Consider the following 16,825-nt stretch of genomic DNA (forward strand, 5'->3'; position numbering starts at 1 on the left):
TTGGGGTGCAAAGGGCAAGATCAAAACCAATAATTGGAAATGAGAGATATATCCTCATATAAGGCAGAACTTCCAAAAAATTATAGCTGTCCAAAGTGAGTTAGACTGTGACACCTAAGCTATGCAATGGAGAGAGCTCTGGGCTCAGAGTCAGGATAGAACTGAATTCAAATCCTACCTCAGACAATAGTTTGTGCCCTGGGAAAGTCACTTAACCTGTGTCTTTCTCTGTTTTTTCCTCTACAAAATAGGGATAATAATATCTCTTATCTGCCAAGATAAAATGTTGTAATATTTATAAAGTACTTTAGAAAATTAAAAACCCTATATAAATGTTATTATTGTTATAATTTCTGTTGTTATTATTTTCCTTGAGAAATAAGTTTGCTAAAAGTTTTAGACAGACTCATAATTTAGATAAGGGTTAGACTAGATGTCATCTAAGATTTCTTCCAATTACACTATTCTATTCTATGAAATTCTATGAAAACAAGATTTTAAAAATCTTGTTGTTGTGGATCTTTCTGGAAGACGTTCCAAATATATTCCCTATTCAGTTTCACAGAGTATCCCAAAAGTTTTAGTGCATGTTTAATGATGCAATAAAACTTTTGGGACACCTTGTCAATTTGTATATAGACAATCACTTTGTAATAAAGAGTGCTTTCATATGCATGTTTTCTCAGTTGCCTTCAAGTACAAAATCAACCCATCATGAGTTTATTCTTTACTCACTTCGTGCTTTATGTAAGTATCCATCAAAATGAAAGACAGTATTATCACAGTATTTTGTTACTTGAAGTCAATTTCTTACAGTTGTAGATAGCCCCAAAATCAAGATTTGTCTTTCTTATTGCTTCATTTTTATTACGTATTTATTGAGCCCTAAGAAAACATGCTATTCAGCATCCTAATGAAATTAAGTTCAAAGTGAAATATATGTTCGACTGCTTCTGCTTTCCCCCCTCAATAATGTGATAGGTTGCATTACATTATAAAAAGTATTGAGTGAGGAGGCTGGAAACAGAAATTCTAGCCCCACAAGCCCTCCCCTCCCTTTTGCCATTAATTAGCTAAATGACCTTCAAAGTACTCTGGACACACACACACACACACACACACACACACACACATACTAGATAGATAGATAGATAGATAGATAGATAGATAGATATAGATATAGATATAGATATAGTTAGTTAGTTAGTTAGTTACTTACTTAGTTAGTTACATGTCACTTCATTAATTAGAATGTAATCTCCTTGAGGAAAGTTCTACTTTTTGCCTTTCTTTACGTCTAACAGTTAGCAAGACTAGGCACATAAGTACTTGACTGAGCACTGTGTGTTGACTGACTAATGAAGTTATTTAATGGTTTTTTGGGTCTCAGTTTCTCCATCTATCAATTGAGAAGTTTGAAATGAAAGTTCTGGGAAGTAGTCTGATGCCACGGTGAGAGCACAATCTTGGAGTGATTTGGAGCTGGTTTCAAATTCTGGTTCTGTCAATTGATAGCTATATAACCCTGGTTAGGTAATTGTACTTTTCTAATTTTCTTTTTCATCATCTATAAAACATGGGAGTTAGGAAAGATGACCTCTATGATCTCTTACATCTCTTAACTTATGATCCACATGGCCCTTCCATTTTAGGTTTAAATTCCATAATTTAGTCAAATATTGACTGAGTGCTGCCTATGTGTTTAGACTCTCCCCTTAATGTTCCAAATATTTTTTAATATTAAATACTATGAGTTTTTCAAAAAGAAATGCTACTTTAGGGAAGAAGAGGGTAAGGAGTGAGGAATGTCAAATGACCACTCACAATTAAAGAAAATTCATAGCAGAGATTCAGCAACATATTTAGGACTAATTTCTCTTACATATTCTAACACATTTTTACTTGCCATCATGTTACATTGTTCACTGATGTCTCAGCATGTGGCAAATGATTATGGCTTCATTGCTGATGTTTGAAAGATTAGGAATGATAAGGTAAGCCTTATGCTTTTATATTTCTTTTGTTTCTACTTCATTCCCCTTATAAATAATTCATGGGGGAAAACTGCTGTCCCAGAAAAAGGCAGTCTGTTCATAAGCCTTTTCACACTTTATCGATCAGTGCATATAATTTTTAATATGTATCACTGGAGTTTGGAAGAGTAGGGACTTTCTTCTAAGGTTCCATAAAACTTTAGAAACAGGGAGTCTCATAATCATATCGAAATATATAGCTATATATTGGTGATTTAAATCTACAATGCCGTCTTTTACCTATAATGTGTTATGCCTCATGGGTATAAAGAATAAGCACATATCTAACCATTATAAGTTCTCCATCCAGTTAGAAATTGAATAAGTAAAAGTAAAAAACTTGTTGCAATAATGGAAAAGCTGACTTATGGCCTGAAAATAGCTAGGAAGGAGCAAACTTTGTGTCATGGCAAAGGGACTATATATATATTTGTCTTTTCTCCAGGGATATTCAAATTATAATCATAGTTTGATTTGATTTTATCAGAGTGATATATGACAAAAAAGTCATGAATCAGTTACATATTGTTTATGTAGTAAGACTGTAGGATAACTTATGGGCTGCCCAATATACTCCATTGATATTTGGAGAATGTCAAGATAAAGTGAGATCACCAGCAAATTGAAGGAATCACTAGGATAAGAATTTCATGAAATGTGAGTATATGGATGTGGTGCAATTTAGTGAGATATAGAATGGTGCACAAATATTGGACTTGGAATTGTATGTTTTGGTTTTAAATCCCAGCTCTACATCTTACTAGGTATACAAGATGACTTATGGCCTGAAAATAGCTATACAAGATGTCTTATATTTCTGGGCCTCAGTGTCATCATTAGTAAAATGAGAACATTGGACTAGATTACCTCTAAGGTTTCTTCTATCTCTAACTCTGTGATTATCTGTCACGGTCTGTCTCCTTTGGATACCAATGTATCCATATGGTGAGATCATAAATTCCTACCAAATATTATATTATTAAAGAAAATCATATTGCAAAAAAAAAAAAAAATAAAACCATAGCAGTCAAACTAACAAGAGTCTAATTGTTTTACCCTTACCTACTAGACCAGTTTTACTTAACACAGTTCATCTTACATTGTTTTTTTTAAAAGTCTATTCTCCTCAATTCCAACCCAAAGTAGAAAACTGTGTTTATTTAGGGTGAAAAAGGATCACAGGGGCTTTCTGCTTCTGGGAGCCAAGATGGTGGCGTAAGAAGAAGTGAGTTACTCTCCCTCTCCCTTATTAACCTCTGAAAGGCCAGAAAATATCACCACAGGAAAAACCCAGGAATAGCTGTATCAGGAGAAAGACAGGGTGCAGCAGTCCAATAGCCCAGGTAGCTTGAGGGATTAATGGGAAAGTCACCTCTTGCAGTGGGGGAATGGGAGCAGTACAAAACAGGAGATGTCACAGCCAGCTAGTAGAAAGCCTCACCTCAGCGTACCAGTGGAAGATCCTGAACCCCAGGTAGTGAAGCAGGAAAACACAAACATCAGGAACCCAAGTGCCTCAGTACAGGCAGAGGAACCAGTGGAAACCAGCATGGATAACCACCACATGCCTCAGCATTTTATAGCAGCCAAGTCTCCCAGTGCCTCAGCAAAACTTTGAGAAGTGCTCCAAGGGGGAAAGCCTGCAGCAGTGAAACATACATCTGAAAAGAGCTGAAGAAAGAGAAAGGAAGGAAAGGCCTGGGTGAGTAGGCAACCTCCAGGGGCAAGAATACCCAATCCTACCCCTAGATTTCCAGTGTTACTGATTCCAGCCCAACACCAGGTAAGCTTCCAGAACCCAACAGCCTCCAACTGCCAGCAGTTGAGACTCCAGCACACAAAGCCAGTGACCAGGCCCCAGACTTCCAACACAAGAAGCTTGGGTCAGTACCTCCTGCTGCCCAGCAGGAGAGCTCAATCTTTTGAAAGGCCACAAAAGAAGCAAACACCATGAGCAAAATAAATGTATCATACATTGTAATTATGGGGGGTGAAGATCAAGGAAGAAATTCTGAAGAGGACAACATTGTCAATAAACCCACATCTGGAACCCCAAAAGGGAATATGAACTGGTCTGAAACCCAAAAAGCCTTCTTGGAAGAGCTCAAGAAGAACTTTAAAAGTCAAATAAGAGTGGTAGAAGAAAAATTGGGAAAAGAAATGAGAGATATGCAAGAGAGAGTCAATAGCTTAGAAAAGGAAGTTCAAAAATTAACTGTAGAAAACAAGTACACAGAAGAAAATAACTCCTTAAAAAGCAGAATTGGCCAAACAGAAAAGGGGACAGAAAAACTCATTGAGGAGAGAACTCCTTAAAAAGTGGGCCAAATGGAAAAGGAGGTAAAACATCTAATAGAAGAAAACTATTTGTTAAAAATTAGAATTGGGCAAATGGAAGGTAGTGACTCTATGAGAGATCAAGAATCAGTCAAACAGAAGCAAAAGAAGGGGGAAAAAAGATGAAAATGTAAAATATCTCACTTGGCAAAGCAACTGACCTGGAAAATAGATCCAGGAGAGACAATTTAAAAATTATTGGTCTACATGAGAATCATGATGAAAAAAAGAGCCTAGACAGCATCTTTCAGGAAATCATCAAGGAAAACTGCCCTGAAGCCCTAGAACCAAAGGTAAAATAGTCATAGAAAGAATCCACTAATCACCTCCTGAAAAAGATCCCAAATTGAAAAGGCCAAGAAACATAGTAGCCAAATTCCAAAATTACTAGGTCAAAGAGTAAACACTGCAAGCAGCAGGAAAGAAACAAGTTATATATCATGGAAGCACAGTCAGAATTACACAGGACCTTGAAACTTTTACATCAAAAGATCATAGGGCATGGACTATGATATTCTGGAAGGAAAAAGAGCTTGGATTACAACCAATGATCAACTATATCTCTAAATGCTTACATGAATAAAATAGAGAAAGAGGAGATCAATAAATTAGTCATGCAACTAAAAACAAAACTAGAAAAAGGACATATTACAAATCTTCACTTAAACACCAAATAAGAAATACTGAAAACCAAAGAAGAGATTAATAAAATTGAAATTAAGACAACTATTGAACTAATAAATAAAATTAAGAGCTTGTTTTATGAAAAAAAAAAACTTCAATAAAAGAGATAAACCTTTGGTCAATTTAATTAAAAAAAAAAACAAGAATAAAACTACATTACCAGTATCAAAAATGAAAAAGGTGAATTCACCACCAAGAATGAGCAAATTAAAGCAATAATTAGGAACTATTTAGCCCAACTGTATGACCATAAATTTGACAATGTTAGTGAAATGAACAAAAATGTACAAAAATATAAATTCACCAGATTAACAGAAAAGGAAGTAAAATACTTAAATAACCCCATCTCAGAAAAAGAAATTGAACAAGTCATTGATGAATCCCTAGGAAAAAAATCTTTAGGGCTGGAGTGATTTACAAGTAAATCCTATCAACCTTTTAAAGAAAAATCAATTCTAATAATATATAGACTATTTGGGAATATATACAAAGAAGGAGTCTTAACACATTCTTTATATGATACAAATATGGTGCTGATACCTAAACCAGGAAGAGTCAAAACAGAGAAAATTATAGACCAATTTCCCTAATGAATATAAATGTAAAAATTTTAAATAAAATATTAGTTAACAGATTACAGCAATTTAGCACAAAGATCATACATTATAAGTAGGTAAGATTTATACCAGGAATGCAGGGCTGGATCAATATTAGGAAAACTATCAGCATAATTGATCATATCAACAACAAAACTAACAGAAAATACATGATCATCTCAAGAGGTACAGAAAAAAGCTTTTAACAAAATATATCATCCAGTCCTATTAAAAACACTAGAGAGCATAGGAATAAATGGAGTCTTCCTTAAAATAATAAGTAGCATCTACCTAAAACCTTTAGCAACATCATGTGTAATGGGGACAAGCTAGAAGCATTTCCAGTAAGATCGGGAGTGAAACAAGCATGCCCATTATGGTCACTGTTGTTCAATATGGTACTGGAACCGTTAGCTTTAGCAATAAGAGAAGAAAAAGAAATTAAAGTTGTTAGAATACACAAAGAAGAAACAAAGCTATCACTCTTTGCAGATGATATGATGATATACTTAGAGAATCCTAGCGAATCAAGGAAAAAAAATACTTGAAATAATGAACAATTTTAGCCAAGTTGCAGGCTATAAAATAAAACCACATACATCTTCAGCATTTCGATATATTATCAACAAAGCCCAACAGCAAGAGATAGAAAGAGAAATCCCATTTAAACTTACTGTAGACATTATAGAACTTTTAGGAGTCTACCTGCTGAAACAAATCCAGAAACTGTATGTACACAATTATAAAAGACTTTTTTACACAAATAAAGTCAGATGTAAAAAGTTGGAAAATCATAAGTTGCTCATGGGTAGGCTGAGCTAATATATTAAAAATGATAATTGTACCTAAGCCAATTTTCTTATTCAATGCCATAAAAATCAAACTATCAAAACATTATTTTATAGAGCTAGAAAAAAATATACCAAGATTCATTTGGAATAACAGAAGTCCAGAATATCAAGGGAACTAATAAAAAGAAATTCAGGGGAAGGTGGCCTAGACATTCCAGATCTTAAATTGTATTATAAAGCAACAATCATCAAAACTACTTGGTACTAGCTATGAAATAGAGTGGTGGATCAGTGGAATAGGTTAGGTATTGCAAGACACAGCAGTCAATAACTATTAAAATCTACTATTTGATAAACCCAAAGACCCCAGAGTCTGGGGTAAGAACTCATTATTAGAGAAAAAACTGCTGGGAAAACTGGAAAAGAGTATGGAAGAAACTAGGCATAGACCAAAATCTCACACCATATAGCAAAATAAAATCAAAATGGATTCATGATTTAGATATAAAGGCTGGTACTGTAAGCAAACTGGGAAAGCAAGGAATAGTTCACCTATTAGATTTATGGAGAACAGAAGAATTCATGACCAAACAGGAGATAGAGAACATTATGAAATGAAAAATGGATAATTTTGGTTACATTAAATTGAAAAGGTTTTGCACGAATAAACCAATGCAACCAAGATTAGAAGGAAAGTAGAAAATTGGGAAAGAATTTTTACAACCAGTGTCTCTGATAAGGGCCTCATTTTTAGAATAGATTGAGAATTAAGTCAAATTTCTAAGAATACATATCATTCCCCAATTGATAAATGGTCAAAGGATATGAACAGCCAGTTCTCAGATGAAGAAATTAAAGCCATTTATAGTCATATGAAAAAATGCTGTAAATCAGTATTGATTAGAAAAATGCAAATCAAAGCAACTTTGAGGTACCATATCAAACCTACCAGATTGGCCAATATGACAAAACAGGAAAATGATAAATGTTGGAGATGTGGAAAAATTGGAACACTAAAGCATTGTTGGTGGAGCTGTGAAATGATCTAACCATTTTGGAGAGCAATTTGGAACTATGCCTAAAGGGCTATAGAAATATGCATATCCTTTGCCCTAGCAATAGCACTTCTAGGGCTGTATCCTGAAGAGATCATATGAATGAGAAAAGGATCCACAAATACAAAAAATATTTATAGCAGCTCATTTTGTGGTGTCAAAGAGTTGGAAATTGAGAGGATGCCCATAAATTGGGTAATGGCTGAATAAGGTATGGTATATGAATGTAATGCAACACTATGGTGCTATAAGAAAAGATGAGCAGATGGACTTCAGAAAAACTTGGAAAGTCTTGTATGGACTGATGCTGAGTGAAGTGTGTAAAACCAGGATTACACTGCACACAATAACACCCATTTTGTGCAATGACTAACTTTGATAGCCTTAACCTTTCTTAGCAATGCAAGGAGATAAGACATCTCCAAGGTCTCATGATGGAAAATGAATCCACAAAGAAGAAAGGACTATGGAGTTTGATTGCAGATCAAAGCATACTATTAGCTATTTTTTTTTCTTCGATTGTGTTTTGTTTCCTCTTTCTAGTGGTTCCTCCTATTGGTTCTAATTCTTCCTTACAATATCACTAATGTGAAAATATGTTTGATAAATGTATACTTAGAACCTATATCAGATTGCATGCTGTCTTGTGGAGTGAGGAGAAAAAAAATTAAACTCATTAGCTATGGAAGTGATTGTTGACAAATCAAAATAAACTAAGAAAAAGAGAAAAAAAGAAAAAGGATCACAGGCATTGGAAGAACTCCTTGGAAATCCATTTGAAGAGGACAAAATATGGTATGACCTATCGATCTGACTGCCCTATCAGGTGTGAGACCAAAAAACCTTGAGCATACCTATTAATAAGCAGATATCTATGAACAATGTCAACTGTGCAATGAAAATTAGCACCTTCACCAAAAAATTCTAGATTCTTAGAGCACCTGAGCCCGACTCATATACTTCTAATAACTCAGTAATCAACATTCTTTCTTTTTCCCCATGTTTACAATTATTTACTTGGTGGATGTGGTGTGTCTCTGTATATTATAATCACAATCGTTTTCTATCTCAGCTTTCATTGGTGTACCACAGTTAGAATCTATGTTTCCATTTCCAGTGTCCATTGGACATTGATCTGGCTCTGTTTGATTCCTTCTGTGACTGGAAGGGTACACAATACAATAGAACAGACACTGGATTTAGATGCAGCATCTTCCTATGTCATATGGGCTGCTCCAGGTCTATTAGTGTTTAATCAAGGTGTAGTCACACAGAGAAGAGCTCACAGTTCAGTTTCACTATTTAGTAAGATGCAAAAAGAACTTCAACCAAATTGTTTCTGATCACATCCAATACTACTTCTAAGAAGTGATCACTTGGATTGTGAAAAACAAGCTTCAAGGTACACTTCTTCCACTTAACAACTTGCTGATATTAGTGAATTCACTTAACATCTGTGGGTTTCATTTTTCTTATTTGTAAAATATGAATGAGGCTACTGAATTCTCATTTTCACAAGGTTGTGGTAAAAAAAAATTAATCAACAAGAATTTATTAAGTGCCTACTATATGTCAGGAACTCTACTAAACACTAGAGGTACATAAACAAAAGATAGAATAGCATCTTGCCTCTAAAAGCTTGCATTATATTGGGGGAGATAGTATTTGTTTATATAAATATTAAATGCAAAATACATGTAATGTAATTTGTGAAGGGAGGGGAAATCGGCAGTTGACATTGAGAGGGTAGATAGCGAAGACTTTGTATGAAAGATACTCTTTGGAATAAGTCATAAAATAAACAAAAATTCTATAAGGCAGAGATGAAGAGGGTATGTTGGATGGCCAGTAAAAGGAATGGGGATTGCAGATATCATATTATGTGGGAAAACAATAAGAAGGCCACGTGTAAAGTGTTGAAAATATGTAACTTATGTTGGTGATGATGGTGGTGGCAATGATGACGATAATTTCTTACCAGTAGAACAGCAAGATTTTCTTATGCAACATGGCTTAGACAAGAAATGGGATTGAAGACTGCTGAGCATCCAATTATAATTAAGGTGACTTAATAGAAAGAGGACAGATTTGGATATGTCTTTCAGATCATAGGGAAATAGAATTTTTATTGTATTGTAATATTTTGTTGTATTATTGTTTCCTTTCACCTCTTGGGGAAGTACTGGTGAAAATGTCTGTACTAAGCTATCAGAGTACATAGAGACCAGATGCAAATGGCATGCCCCATGATAAAAATGAAATGAAATGAAAACAGCATGTCAGTAAAATCACTTTCCATCAAATCCTAAAATCCTAATGGATTGAAGAAGATTTTTCTGATCTCCTTCTAGAAATATGCAAGTCTTGTATATATTGTGTATATATAGTTGTTTGAATCTTGTCTCTCCATTATGTTATGAGTTTGAGAGTAGAGACACCCCACCATTCTTTCTTTCTTGTATCTTTAATGCATAGCAGACTGGATGACATAATAGAGACTTAATAATGCTTGCTGTCATGATTTGACAAATAGCCCATTTCAAACTTCAATTATTTTGGTGTTTCTCTTGGTGTTCGTAAATACAAAATACTATGTCATTAGTGTTTTTAAGCTAATGGTATTATTTTAAGCTGTTTGACCCACATCTTCCTGATTTCCACTGTGGACGGTACAGATTCACCATCAAATTCTTCTGAGAGATAGCTGATGGCTAGAACTAAGTCAGCTGCTACTATTTATTCCCTTAAAAATAGATGCTAAGTTCTTCTGGGTTGCTTCTTAATGAGTTTGCTGTAGAAAGTATATAATCTGCATCTAGCCTTCAGGAAGGTAAAGGGATAGTTGATTTAGTATTTTCTGTTGGCTTCATGAGAGGTTGGGGTTTTTAGCAAAGTTTTCGCTCATGCTCCTGAAAGGAAACAAAGTAGATGCCACTGAAGTTTGAACAATGAATTGTTTGCTCATTTAAGTTTTTTGAATATTGTCTCTCATTTTAAGTTTGGTGGGTATGTCTAGAGGGAATAACATCATAGACCCAGTGAAAGATGATCCTTCACTTTTTTAGGACTATCCTAGATAAGTACAGAGAGGCTCATTGTCAGAATGTTGGTCACCATTTGATGAAGTCATTAGGAATGGAAACTGAGGTCTTTATGACCCCATTCTTACCTTCTTATTCTTCAATGAGGTGTCATAGATAATGGTAGAGTTGGAAAAAGGACATCATTTTTAGACTATGGAGCAGCTAAGTGGAATAGTGGAAAGAGTGCTGAACTGGTAGTCAAGAAGACTTGAACTTGAATCCTAATTAAGATATTCAGGAGCTTTGTGACATCAACAAATGACTTCTCTTAGCATCAGTTCCCTTATCTCCAAAGCAAGAATAATAAAAGCACTTATCTCAAAAGATAGGATGGGGATCAGATGAGATTGTGATTATAAAATGTTTTGCAAAACTTAAAGATTATTATTTTTACTGTTATTATTACTATTATAAGTCCATAAAAATACATAGAGAACTGAGTCAAATTTACAAGAATACAAGGCATTCCCCAATTGATAAATAGTCAAATTCTATGAATAGGCAGTTTTCAGATGAAGAAATCAAAGCTATCTATAAGCATATGAAGAAGTTCTCTAATTCACTCTTGATTGGAGAAATGGAAATTGAAACAATTCTTAGATACCACCTCATACCTATCAGATTAGTTAATATGACAGAAAAGGAAAATAATAAATACTAGAGAAGATGTGGGAATATTGGGACACTGAGGCACTGTTGTGGAGTTGTGAACTGATCCAACCATTCTGGAGAGTAATTTGGAAATATTCTCAAACTGTGCATACCCTTTCATCTAGTAATACAACTACTGGATTTGTATCCCAAAGAGATCATAAAAAAGGGAAAGTATCTACACGTGCAAAAACTACTTATAGCAGCCTTAATTGTGGTAGCAAAATACTGGAAATTGGGGGAATGCCCACCAATTTGGGAATGACTGAATAAACTGTGATATATGAATGTAATGGAATACTATTGTGCAATAACAAATGATGAACAGGCAGATTTCAGAAAACCCAGAAAAACTTGTGTATAAACTAATGCCAAGTGAAGTGAGTAGAACCAAGAAAACACTGTACACATTATCAGCAACACTGTGTGATGATCAACTATGAATAACTCAGCTCTTCTCAACAACACAATGATCTAAGACAAGTACAAAGGAATAATGAAGGAAAATGCTATTCATACACAGATAAAGAATTGATGGATTCTGAATGTAGGTCGAAGCATAAAATCTTGTAAAAAATAAGTGCTAAAAATTTTCTTGATTTGCAAATAGGGAAAAATAAAATACTATTAAAAATTAGAATTGGGCAAGTGAAAGCTAAGGATTCCATGAGATATCAAGAATCTTTCAAACAAAATCAAAGGAATGAAAAAAATACAAGGAGATGTGAAATACCTAATTGGAAAAATAACTGACCTAGAAAATAGATCCAGGTGAGATAATTTAAGAATTATTGGACTACCTGAAAGCCATGATTAAAAAAAAAAAAAGAGTCTGGATGTCTTATTTCAAGATATTATCAAAGAAAACTGCCCTGATATCCTACAACCAGAGGGTAAAATAAATGTTGAAAAAAATCCACCAATCACTTCCTGGAAAAGACTCCAAAAGGAAAAGTCCCAGGAATAGTATAACCAAATTCCAGGACTGCAAGGTCAATTAGAAAATGGTGCAAGTAGCCAGAAAGAAACAATTAAATATTATGGAGCCACAGTCAGGATAATTTGAGATTTAGCAGCTTCTACATTAAAGGCTCAGAGAACTTGCAGTATGATATTCTAGAGGGCAAAAAAGTCAACCAATAATCACCTATCCAGTGAAACGGAGTATAAATTTTCAAGGGAACACAGTGGATATTCATTGAAATAGAAGACTTTCAGGCATTCCTTATGAAAAAAGATCTGAACACAAAATTGGATTTTCAAATACAAAACTCAAGAGAAGCATAAAAAGGTAAACAGGAAAGAAATCATAAGGAATTTAATAAGGTTAAAATGCTTACATCCCTACATGGAATGATGATTTTCATAACTCTTAAAACTTTATCACTATTAGGGCAATTAGAAAGATAATACACAGACAGAGGGTGTGGCTATATGTTGGCTTTGATGGGATTATATTAAAATAAATAAAATTAAGGGGTGAGAAATAGGATTGCACTGGGAGAAGAGGAAATAGAGAGGTGGAATAGGGTAAATTATCTCAATGAAGAGATGACATGAGAGATCTATTACAGTAGAGGGAAAGATGGGTAAGTAGTAGGCATTGAGAGAATTGTCTCAAAGAGAGAATAACATACACACTCAGTTATAGAAATCTATCTTGTCCTATAAGGAAGTTGTAGGGGAAGGGGATAACAAAAGAGGGTGGACTAAAAGAAGGGAAGACAGGTTGGGAGAGGCAATGTTCAGGAGCAAAACACTGGTGACGACTAATAGGGTGAAAAAGAGAGGTGAATGAGAGAAAGGGAGATAAGAGGAGAAACATAGTATGGAGGGAAATAAAGTTAGTAATCATTACAGTGAATGTAAATGGAATGAACTCACACATAAAGTGGAAGTCAAAAGTAGAGTAGATTAAAAAACAGTATCCTACAATATGTTATTTGTGAGAAACACATTTGAAGCACAGAGACACATAGTGTAAAGTTAAGAGGTGGGAAAAGTATATTATGCTTTAGCTGAAGTAAAAAAAAAATAAAAGCAGAGGTAGCAATCTCAGACAAAGCAAAAAAAAAAAATTGATTTAATCAAAAGATATAAGAAAGAAAGCTAGATCTTGCAAAAGAGTACCATAGGCAATGGAACAATATCATTACTAAATATATAAGGACCAAATAGTAAAGTATTTAGATTTTTAAAGTGGAAGCTAAATGATTTGATAGGAGGACATAGACAGTAAAACTATACTAGTGGGGGACTTCAATTTTCCTTTCTTAGAAATAAATAATTCTAACCACAAAGTAAATAAAAAAGAAAAGAGGAAGATGGTAAATGGAATTTTAGAAAAGATAGATATGACAGACCTGTGCAAAACAAAAATGAGTGGGAATAGAAAAGAATATTCCTTTTTCTAAGCAGTACATGGCACTTAAATAAAAATTGACTATCATAACTTAAAACCGTCAAAATTAAATGTAGAAAGGCAGAAATATTGAACATATCCTTTTCAGATTATAATGTAATAAAATTATATTCAATAAAGAGTAGTGGAAAGATACTTTAAAATGAATTAGAAACTGCATAATCTAATCCTAAAAAATAAGAGGATCAAAAATAAATTATAAAAATTGTTAATAATTTCATTAAAGATAATTACAGTAATGAGGCAACATACCAAAATTTATCGGATGCAGCCAAAGCAAAACTTAGGGGAAATTTTTTTTTCTCAAAATTCTTACTTCAACAAAACAGAGAAAGCAGATCAATAAATTGGGCATGCAACTAAAAAATACAAGAATAACAAATTAAAAATCCCCAATTAAGCACCAAATTGGAAGTTCTGAAAACTAAAAGTGAGATTAACAAAATTGAAAGTAAAAAAAAAATTAAGCTAATGAATAAAACTAGGAGACTATCTACCTTGTCATCTCTTATCCTCACCATGTGAACATCTCACCATCATGTCCCAACACATAATTGCTGGATACAATCTTTATTGTGCTTCATTTTTGGATCCTTTATTGATCATACATTGCTCTCTGCTCACATTCATCACGCACATTTTCATTGGCCTCTATGTGATATTTATACATAATATTTGAGAATCTGTTTCATTCTTTTTTGATGTCACATAACAACACTGAAAGGAATTTGATATTAAAAAGATAGACCTCTTCTTTCATGGAGAACTTGAGATAATTAAAGAAACTTTGCTATTTCCTGAAAGCAAGGTCATATTAGTTGTACAGCCCAAATTAGCTTACCAATTTGAAATCTATGTTCTTAAAATGTATTACAAGAACTCAGGTAAGCAGATTAGTTGTAGTGGACTGCTAGAAATATTTTAATGAAATTCCAAATACTGACAATAAGCTATTTCTTTTTTATTCCTAAAGGTTATAAAAATAAATGTATAAATACATTTTCATTTTCATTAAAGGGAGGAAGAAAGAAAGAAAGAAAGAAAGAAAGAAAGAAAGAAAGAAAGAAAGAAAGAAAGAAAGAAAGAAAGAAAGAAAGAAAGAAAGAAAGAAGAAAGAAAGAAGGAAGGACGGAAGGAAGGAAGGAAGGAAGGAAGGAAGGAAGGAAGGAAGGAAGGAAGGAAGGAAGGAAGGAAGATTCTGATGGCTTTTCCTATGCTTTTTGAATGTGCAGCAAGAATACCTTGTGTTGTCAATTGCAATACTCAGAAGAATGAATTGTTCTGCTAATTTAGAGTTAATAACAGATACCTCTTTTGCTTGGATTCTTTCTAAAGAAAATATATTTGAGTACAACTATACCTTTCTGTCTTAGTAAGTAAAATGTGTTGAAGACAATTTAAGCACTTTCTTGATAATTTAGTGTATTGTGATGGTCACTGCAGCATTTTCCTCAAAATTAATTAGAAATGTACCTCAGATGCATCTGCAGAAGATGTCAGATATTGGAATGGGTACTTCCTTATGAGCCTCTCTGTAGGTTTTTGGATTTTTTAAAAAATAAATTCATAACATAAACATATTTTATAATTTATTTTATTTATGCTACAGAGATAACTTTGATCCACCATTTTTTATGTGAGATGTATATCACTGCTGTGGAGGATGCCCTAGACAGAGCTTACAATAAAGAGGTATATCCTATAAAAGGTGAGGTCTTCAAAATGCCTCTTTTGTGAATGGCAATGTGTTGATTCCATCAAGCCATTGGTACAGCATGTGTTCTTTGGCAAAAACCACTGCCAATTAAAAAGCATCAACTTAATTATCTACCTAGGGAAAACAAAATGGATAAACAATTCATAATATCTGGATGTAATGTAGTTAAATGAGCATCCCACAGACTTAATGAGTCAGTGTCATTATTTTGGAGAGAGAAGCAAATAGGTGATAAGTTGGGTCCAAAATTAAGAGGAGGAATTGAGGATATTGGGTTGCATATGCTCCATTTGGCAGTGCTTTAATAGTAATACCTATATGGACAATGGTACAAAAACCTACCTTTAAATCACATTGCTATCCTTTAAGCCTACAAATTATTGAGGACAATAATTTTGAAAGAATCAAAATTGTGCATTATTCAAAAGACAACTGGAACAGACATAGTGTGTATAAGTAAGCTTTGTTATCTTACCCCATTTATTCATAGTTAATGCTTCTATAGCACTATAATATTTATAAACATGTCATGTCTATTTTCTTATGTATTTTCACTTTCTTGCCAGTTGGGTGTTATTATTACTCTAATTTTAAAGACAAGGAAACTAAGTCAGGGAATGGGTCACGTACCTTGTCACAGCAATAGTTTGTATCTGAAGAATGATTTAAACCAAGGTGTTCTTCATTCTCAGTTCAGGACTTGATTCACTATGACCCCTACCTACCTCAGTTTCTACAGAAATTGATAAAATATGTTTAAAAAAACCCTTCATGATATAAGAATAAGCTAGCAACAGATAGCACATTGTAAAAGTCTTGTATTGGTACCCTCAAAAAGTCAAAAGATCTAGAAAAAGTTTTGTAGTGTATTGGGTGGATCTTCTATGAGGGTTTATTAGTAGACATGAATAAGAATTGCCCATGATTAGAAGAAATGGATGAATTGCTATGTGCACTAGTAAAAAGTATACCTACTTTCAAAATAAATTCATTGAATTATAGGTGCTTTATATTTTATATGTGAATTATCTCATTATTATTAATAATAGAAGTTTATTAAATCTTTAAGGTTGCCAAAGTGCTTTACAACTATCATCTCATTCTATCTCACAATACTGGGAAATATATGTCGTTATTCCCATTTTAAGGATGAGGAAATTGTGGCAGACAAAGATTAAATGACTTGTCTAGGATGACAGAGCTTGTAATTGTCTGAAGTTATATTAAAATTGAATCTTCCTGAGTCCAAGTACAGCTGTCTTCTACACACCACACACACTAGATTCCTCATTATTTAGCAGAAATAATGCCTGACATGTAAAAGAATCTTCCTATGAGATAGTCACACCTGAGTTGGGAAATCTGTTGCTTCAAGGCCACATGTGGCCTCAAGGCAGCAAGTTTTCCACCCCTGGACACTCTACACATCTTAACAGTGAAACTTTTCTGCATCTAG

Source organism: Phascolarctos cinereus, unplaced genomic scaffold (genome assembly GCF_003287225.1).
Source record: "Phascolarctos cinereus isolate Bilbo 61053 unplaced genomic scaffold, phaCin_HiC Scaffold_4;HRSCAF=312, whole genome shotgun sequence".
In the NCBI taxonomy this organism is placed as follows: domain Eukaryota; kingdom Metazoa; phylum Chordata; class Mammalia; order Diprotodontia; family Phascolarctidae; genus Phascolarctos; species Phascolarctos cinereus.